The sequence below is a fragment of the Apium graveolens genome, chromosome 4, assembly GCF_009905375.1.
Source record: "Apium graveolens cultivar Ventura chromosome 4, ASM990537v1, whole genome shotgun sequence".
In the NCBI taxonomy this organism is placed as follows: Eukaryota; Viridiplantae; Streptophyta; class Magnoliopsida; order Apiales; family Apiaceae; genus Apium; species Apium graveolens.
In genome coordinates this window covers 82,762,162-82,769,098 of record NC_133650.1, presented here as the reverse complement: position 1 = coordinate 82,769,098, position 6,937 = coordinate 82,762,162, and the positions used below count along the sequence as shown (strand labels likewise).

The 6,937-nt window shown below is 36.3% G+C and overlaps 1 non-coding gene across 1 annotated transcript; it reads left to right on the top strand.

Moving 5' to 3' along the window:
- Positions 1 to 411: 411 nt before the first annotated feature.
- LOC141722867 (small nucleolar RNA R71) lies at positions 412 to 518 on the top strand. The gene has a single exon (XR_012575866.1). It is a non-coding gene; the product is annotated as a small nucleolar RNA R71 (small nucleolar RNA).
- The last annotated feature ends 6,419 nt before the right edge of the window (positions 519 to 6,937 follow it).

Here is a 6,937-nt window from a genome sequence, read left to right as displayed (position 1 = left end):
GGATGATAAGTGGCTGGAGCTGGTTGCTGCGACCTCTGAAAATTGCTCACGAACTGAGCTGATTCACTAGGAATAGCACACTGCTCCGTCTCATGCGCACCAGCACAAAGCTCACAAACACTAGTGATCTGATTAACTCCAAAATTAGCTAAAGAATCCACCTTCATCGTCAAAGCTTGAAGCTGAGCAGCTATAGCAGTAGCTGTGTCCACTTCCAGAATTCCTACTACTTTGCCTTGAGGCATTCTCTGAGTTGGGTTATGGTATTCATTAGCAGCCATCAGTTCAATCAATTCATAAGCTTCATTGTAGCTTTTAGCCCATAAGGCTCCTCCCGATGCTGCATCAAGCATGGGTTTAGAAGTAGCACCCAACCCATTTTAAAAGCAGTTAATGATCATCCAGTCAGGAATCCCATGATGAGGACACTTTCTAAGCATCTCTTTGTAGCGATCCCAAGCCTCACACAAAGATTCTCCCATTTGCTATGCAAATTGAGTAAGAGCATTTCTGATTGCAGCTGTCTTCATCATAGGGAATAATTTAGTGAGAAACTTTTGAGCAAGATCCTCCCCAGTAGTAATAGAGCCCGGTGGTAGAGAATGTAACCAACACTTAGCCTTATCCCTCAGAGAGAATGGGAAAAACCTCAGCTTAATAGCATCTTTAGTAACTCCATTGAACTTGAAAGTGTCGCAGATCTTGATGAAATCCCTAATGTGCATGTTGGGATCTTCTATAGGAGAACCCCCAAACTGAACTGAATTCTGTATCATTTTAATCATGCTCGACTTGATTTCAAAGGTGTTAGCTGCGATGGCTGGCCTGATAATGCTGGACTGAATATCATTGATCTTCAGCTTAGAATAGTCCATCAAAGCCTTTGGATTTGCTACTTGATCTCCCATCTCAACTAGTGCTTCTTCCTCAACTTTTTCTACTTCCTCAAAAACTTCTTGAGCTACTACAACTTCTTCCTCGGCTTGATCCAGTGTTCTCTTACGAGACCGAGAACACGTATGCATACACGCTCGCTAGAATACCTGAAACACGACAAAGAAACAAGTAGGTAACAATGTCTGAGTCAATGAACTTTAACGACCACTGATGACAAACACATAAACTACAAATTAACACCGAGTCCCCGACAGCGGCACCAAAAACTTGTTAGGACGAAAACACATGCTAATATTCACGCAAGTATACGCCATCGCAAGTACTATATAATTAAATCTAGTTCATTCATACAGAGACTGGTTTAGGTTAATTTCAGGCAATGCACTTATGCAACAATGGTATGGTTATTATTCAATGCTAAGATGAATAACAAATTGGTTTTGTTTATAACTAAGATTATTAACTAACATGCAATTAACTAAGAGATTAAAAGGTTAAATTTCTTATATAACACAGACATGGGATTTTAACTTCATTACTACTTCATTCAATAGCCTTTTTGTTCTTAACCTTAGCATTCAATGGTGATGACACTAATCAGATAACACGAAACTAGTAAACGCCAACTTTCATTGTAAGAATACCCTACTACCAGAAATCCACAAAAGAGATAGAAATTGAATAGACACCAATTATATTGAGACCCTATATGTCTATAGAATTTGACAATACAATGATTTAATGAACAAGTTATCTATCATGATTACTTAGGGCAAGTAATATGGTTAAAATTACCTATGAATCATGCATATCAAATACATGAACCTATGCTAGCATGACAAGTCCTAAATCTCTAAATTCATTGTTGCTTCATTAGGGATTAACACACTATCTTATAAGTTCGTGACGCTCATAAGACGAATAAGCACAACCAATAATAGGACATCATACAATCACCACACACTAAGGTATCAAAATATATTAACTACTGTAATCCATAAGTAAATCCGCTAGAACCCCACGATAACGATTAGCCCATAACTAAACTCATCATCACCGTGGGTTCCGATAAAAACATGGTATAATAAACTAGGTCTTTATAAAACGAATAATAAACAAAGTACGTAAATCAGAGTATAGGTTCAACAAAACAAGAAACGAGCATCCAAGATTATAACTTAGAACAAAGAATCACAAGAATAAACTAGATCTTCTTCGCCTTCGTTGAATTGTGTTATAGGTCTTCTCTTGTCTTTTCCTTGAGCTCTATTATGAAAATCGTCTTTAAGTTGTCTTTAAATAGCATCCCAGTTAATCCAAAAGCCCAGAATAACAGTCTTCTAACTGAAACAGGAATCTGGAATCCCGACCTGGCGCGGCTGCACGCTAGCACAGCGCGGGCACGCTGACATTCTACTGCTCTAGCGCGGGCGCGCTGTCAATATTGCATGCTACACTCAAAACAAATATCTCATCAACAAAAATATTGGCAAGTCACCCTACTCAATTTTATCAAAAAGGAAACCTACGGTAAATCATCTATATGTGTTTGGAAGCACGTGTTTTGTGTTAAAAGACAACTTTGAATATGTGGGAAAATTTGACTCTAAAATTTTTGAAGTAATTTTTCTGGGATATTCATCGTAAAAGACTGCATACAGAGTTTATGTGCTTAGACAAAAGAAAATTATGGAAAGCACAAATGTGACTTTGATGATGACAAGTGTCCACGCTTGGAGTGCCTTGATGAAAATGAAGCTGAAACCCTTAAGTTTGAAAATTTGAACATTGATAGTGATTCTGAAGATGAAGCTGAAATCAACATAAGCAACCAAATGAATGAACAGTCAACTGAGCAAGTGAATCATGAGAATGTAAACTCATCTCAAACACCTAAATTTGATAGCATAAACTCAGGGGGAGAAAGAGAAGAAAGTTCTGCAAGTCATGCCAATGGTGAAGAAAATACAGAAACTTCAAGTCAACAAAATCATACCAGAAAGTGGGATAAGAGTCACACTAGAGATGCAATTATTGGTGATCCAAATGCTGGTGTGAGGACTAGAAGTGCAACTGCTAATGAATGTCTACATGCATGCTTTCTTTCACAAATTGAGCCTAAAAAAACTGAGGAAGCTCTGCTTGATCCTAACCGGATATCTGCTATGTAAGAAGAGCTAAATCAGTTTGAAAGAAACAAAGTTTGGAAGTTGGTTCCTGCACCAAATAACAGAAGTATAATTGGGACAAGGTGGGTGTACATGAACAGGATGGATGAAAATGGAATTGTGACTAGAAACAAAGCAAGGTTGGTTGCAAAAGGCTACTCATAGGAGGAAGGAATTGATTATGATGAAACTTTTACTCCATTTGAAAGACTTGAAGCATTAAGGATCTTTCTTACATTTGCTGCACACTCAAACTTTAAAGTGTATCAAATGGATGTAAATAGTGCATTCCTTAGTGGTGAGTTGGAAGAAGAAGTTTATGTGCAATAACCACATGGCTTTGAAGATCCAGAATTTCCAGACTTTGTATACAAATTACTCAAGGCTCCCTATGGATTAAATCAAGAACCTAGAGCTTGGTATAACACACTGTTGTGCAAGACATGCCTGTACTAGAACAAGACTAAGTCAAATTGATAACCCTAAGTAAGTTGTATGATAATCTATGTTTGCATTTTATACTGTATCACTTAAGTCTGTAAAAGTGAAAAATAAATTAGATTGGAGTATTTTTCTGTAAACTGTCTTAAGCCTAAGAATAAACTATGGAAGAAGATCATGAAGATCATGCCTCAGAGAAAGTGTGAAGAAGCTTGGAGTTGAATAAATCTGTTTTGGGAATAACATTCTAAGTCAAGAAATCTACAAGTCACATATTAAGTGTTAAAGAGAAGTCATTCAAGAACTCTAGAATGACTTATCGAGAAGTCAAGAAAAACTTATAGAGAAGTCTCAGAGATATCGACAAGCCAAATTGAAGATATCTACAAGTCAAATTATCACTAGAGATCTATGAGATATCGATAAGTCAAATTATCACTTATCACTAGAGATCTCTGAGATATCGACAAGTCAAATTATCACTAGAGATCTCTAAGATATCGATAAGTCATTTCTTCACTAGAGAACTCAAAGATATCAATAAGCTAAAGTGAATACATGAAGATTAGAGACCTCACAAGCCAGATTCTCTAATAGAGAACTCAGAAACTTCGATAAGTCACAACATCTATAGAGTAATAAGAGATCTCGATAAGGCATTATACTTATCGAGATGTCTAGTTCTCTATATAACTAACTGGAGATCTCGATGTAAAACTCAAGTATAGAATGCCGATCAGTTTAATATCCAAGATTATCAATTAACAAACAAATCAATCACTGGTTTCAAAAGTCTACAAAAGAAGCTTGAAGAGTACAAGATCATTATTAGGTCCGTAATACAACTATAGAGGGGGGTGAATACAGTTTATGCAAACAATTTGACAACAGTTAACATAATCAACAGTTTTTATATTAATCTGATAAAAACTGATTACAAAAGTACTCTCTCAAAGGATGAAAAATTATCCTTGAGAGCTGCTCGGTTATATGAAAGATATAATAATTCGTGAACTCCTATAGTGTAAAAATAATCAGTGCTTATATAGTGCATATTTACACAATCAATAAGGAACCCTATTTTATTACAATAAGGAAACCTTATACATATCCATGTATGATTGCTTCTGAAATAAAGTTCTTCACCGCCTTGAATTCTGCAATCCTTTTCCTTCTCAAATATCTACTAAAGTGACTAAATCCTGATGACATCAAATGTTGATCATCAAGCACTGATAGACAAGTACTGATGATGTCACCTTTAGTAAATACTGATATTAAGTCATAGTTTATATCCTGGTATCATCAATTATATCTAACAAACTCCCCCAACTTATGCATTATATAATTATGTACAAGTTCTAATTGATGATGTCAAAAACTATCTAAATGCAGAAATCAAATAAACAAATACAATCTTACAGACAGTGATTATCATACTTTATTCTTCATTCCTGAACCCTAACATAGTCTATAGCTTCTTCAAGGAACTTCCTCAGCATATTTTCTTCCATTACATCCTAGTACCATTGCATCCTATGTTTGTGTTCTTTCAGCTCATTTGTTAATTCATCATTTTGATAGATGGCTGCCCTGAGGTCATGTAGCTTTGAATTTTTAAGTGATAGATCATCCAGTTCCAGAAATCCAATCTTCTTTCCATCAGTATTAAAGGTTAAGACTTCCCTTCCTAGAATTATTTCTATTTTAGCACCTCCAATAGGCATATCAACAGCATACTTAGTTTGATCAATGTACTTTGGAATGTAGTTAGATTTGTAAGGCATTCCTCCCCGCTTAAACTGAGGCAGACTATCTGGCAGCTACATGATTAGATAACATGAGAATTGTAGCAACAAGCTCTAATTCCTGCCATGGTTTGTCTCTCAACTGTTCTTGAGTCAACCTTAATCTTCTCCCAGACTCCAGAAAATAAATCAGTTTCTCTCTAACAAGATCAATAATAATTTGAACTGATATGATCTTCTGCAAATCTTCAAGCATCACATTGTCTCCAATTTCTGTCAGATTTGCATGCTTCCTTAGAATCAAAGCATCAGCTACAGATGGATCAACACCTAAACTTCCCAGACCACTTGTGATTCCAGGTTTTCTAGCATGAGAACTCCCACTGTAAATCTTCTTTAATATTTTAGAGGAATCTCTTCTAGGTGTAGGTTTCTTGCTTCCCCATAGTAACTTCCTATTCTCTTCAAAAGTAAGTCCTGGCTTATCAGAGTTTATGTTTTCAGAATCAGGATTTGTTGTTTGAGCTTGAATTGGGTTTAAAGTATCAACGACATGAGTAGTATCAGAGGTTGTAATTGGTTGAACACTAGCATTTGATTCTTCATTAACTTGAGCAATGTTAGAGGTTAACTTTAGTTTTTCAGCCCAGTCAGCTCCATGAATCTTTCTTTTTTTGATGAGCATGACTGACTTTTTCTTCTTCAGCAATTTCATCAGTATCAAAAGATTGAGCAACTGTATAGATTGGATCTATCAATATTTGTGATTTAGTTGCCTTAGATGTTGATTTCCTCTTAGAAACAACTTTGGATTTAGGCTTTGGAGGCTTAGACTTCTCTCATATCTTCTCCTTCCCCTTATGACTCATGTCAGCCTTTAAGATTTCTCAAGACATTAGAGATCTTTCAGCATTTTCTTGACTTACCTCCCTTATGACTACCCCTTTGGTTGGTCTGTTAGAAGGATCATCTTCAAAAGGATCTTGAGAGATAACAACATCAGTATCTGTTGTCCTCATAGATTTGAATTCTTCCTCCATTTTCCTAAGTTGCTCTAAGTCAACTTCAGGATTCTCTCTTTCAAATAATCTTCTACTCACCTCAGAATCAAATGCTTGAATCTTTAGGTCCTTGTAGAACAGAGTTGTCTTTCTTCCTTTAAATTTAAAAGTCTGTAAATACCGACTTGCCTCTACACCAGCTTCTACCTCTAGAATGCCTTGGTCATCATCTGCAGTTGTGACTTTCAGAGTTTGTTGAGTTGTTGTAGTCACAATCAGTTCCTTTGATTGTTGAATTATCCTTTTACTCCTACTTCCTCCACCTTATCTAGATTGAGTTCCAGTGACTTTTGATGATCCACTAGTCCTAACTAGATCTTCACCTTTCCTCTTCACAATCTCCTTCCTTCCTCCCTTATCTCCACCATCAGGATTTGTGTCATCAGCTCCTTTCAAAGTCAGTTGTTTGCATTTAGATTTAGCAATCTTCTCCCCCTTTTTTGGCATCATCACCAAACAGTAGAGAAAGAATCAGCTCCATTGAATTTTGAACCTCATCAAGTTGTCCAGACATTTGCTCTTGTTTAGCTTCCAATCTTGCCTGATTGGCTTCAATTTGAGTCTGTCTTTCAAGAATTGGTCCAATCTATTTTTATATCTCCAGATGAGTAGTCAGCTTTGT